The sequence below is a fragment of the Macrobrachium rosenbergii genome, chromosome 13 (genome assembly GCF_040412425.1).
Source record: "Macrobrachium rosenbergii isolate ZJJX-2024 chromosome 13, ASM4041242v1, whole genome shotgun sequence".
Lineage (NCBI taxonomy): Eukaryota > Metazoa > Arthropoda > Malacostraca > Decapoda > Palaemonidae > Macrobrachium > Macrobrachium rosenbergii.
Window position 1 is genome coordinate 64,346,938 of NC_089753.1, and position 2,068 is coordinate 64,349,005.

Sequence of the window (2,068 nt, forward strand, 5' to 3'; positions counted from 1 at the left end):
ATATATGAAAATATATTATTTCCGGTAGAGTGAATTGATATTAAAGGACGTTTTGTAGCTTTCTGATTGTATATGAATCACGGTGATGTGATAAATAGTCATATTATGGCTACGTGCGACAAACGCACTACACGGTCAACATGGCAGAGGTGGGTGGATATCGTCTCCAAACGCAAAACACCTGGAGTTCGATGGGTGAGTTGACGGGAGATGTTATTCACTTATACTCTCTTGTGGCCGATTTCGTTAGTGCGTCACTGTAGTCCTGATTCCTCGTCCGTCGCTGGTTCGATCCACGGGACGGTGGACTTATTATCAACTTAAAATTCCCTTCTGGTAACATATATGAAAATATATTATTTCCCGAGGTAGAGTGAATTGATATTAAAGGACGTTTGTAGCTTTCTGATTATATATATATATATATATATATATATATATATATATATATATATATATATATATATATATATATATATATATATATATATATATATATATATATATATAGATGTAATGTAAAGGATATAACTAGAAATTCGGAATAAAGGGACAAAGAGAGAGAAACCTTTCAGTGATAGACATAGATAGATAGAGAGAGATTTTTAGAAACAAACAGAGAAAGAGAATAGAGAGACAAACAGAGAAAAAGGAATAAGTTTGTAGTTTGATGACAAAGCTAGACCTAAATGCTTATTCGCCTTGTATCGAGGCCAACAAAAGGTGTTCTGTTTTAAACGCCTGGGTTCAGTGATGTTTTAGAACATAAAGCAAAACACGAGTTGTGTCGTGGTTACAAAGCCATTATGACTGTTCTTAATCGAGTTCGTAATCACGAGGAATTCATAACAAAAACGCACGGTTGCATTAGTGAGATGAATAGCCACCGGAAATTATAAGTTCTGATGGCGTCAAACTGCCCCCTTTTGAAGGCGGTGCTTTTTCCAGAAGTCCACCCAATGGGCTGTCTTTAGATTAGCCTAACCAATAAGTATCTGCAGGGCCGGACTGAAACCAAGATTCCGCCCACAGAGGGGTGGGATAACAACTTTCAAAATTCATTATCAAGTCCAGTTGAGAAGCAGAGAAGCAGAGAAGAAGAGAGAGAAGAAAGGACAGCAGAGAAGGTAGCAGAGAAGCAGAGGGTGGGGTTGTAAGCCTCACTAACTGTGGGTTGATAGAAGAAGACAGACTCACATTTGACACTCACTGTAACTTCGCACTGCAGTTCATTTGTATATTACTGTAACTTTATTATTGTGTTAATGAAGTAAAGAAAACTACATTATGTCTTCTTCAGTCTTCTGTATCGGAAAATACGTCACTACATAACAAAGCCACAACGGCAAGCATCTCTAAAGAAAGTAATCCTCTTAACTTGACAATGAATAGCAGGAAGAAGAATAAATAAATAAAGAAAAGACATTACATAAATGGTGGCAGCTGAAGCGGATCCAGAACAAAGACAAATAGTGCAGTGCAAGTGTGAAAGACGCATACGAGAATTTAAAACAAGCATCTCTCTGCAAACATTAACAGTCGAAAACAATGATGAAGTACATCATAATATTGGCGAACGACAACTAGTAAAACAGAAACAACAACCCAAACGTACTAGTCAAAACCCCGTAGAGTATCCAGCAAAGCAACAGCAACAACTGTGTGAATGACTGAACGTCTGAGTGTCTACAAGTGAACGTATCCCGGACGTATCCTGAAGGCAGTGGCAGACCATATCCTGAGCGTTTGAACTGAACGTTTAAACATGAAAAGCAGTGAACGTCGGCAGCGAAAGCAGTGAACATCGAAAGCAGTAAACGTCGGCAGTGAACGCTACAACGAAATTGTGTTGGTCGTGAAAGTGATAAAAGGGCAGTGAGCGAAGCGTCTACAGAAAGCAACGAATATGACGCAATCGCATAAGTGAAAAACTGTTGACAAACCCACAACAGTTTACGACTGGAATGCGGCAAAAGAAAATACATAAGTTGGAAAATTAATTCTCTCAAAAGTTCTCTCTCATTGAGTGTATTTTTTAATAATCTCTCTCAAGGTAATCCAAGACATT

At 38.1% G+C, this 2,068-nt stretch overlaps 1 pseudogene; it reads left to right on the forward strand.

Annotated features, from left to right (window-relative positions):
- LOC136844837 (von Willebrand factor A domain-containing protein 8-like) overlaps positions 1 to 2,068 on the forward strand; it is a 25,170-nt pseudogene that overhangs the window by 877 nt on the left and 22,225 nt on the right.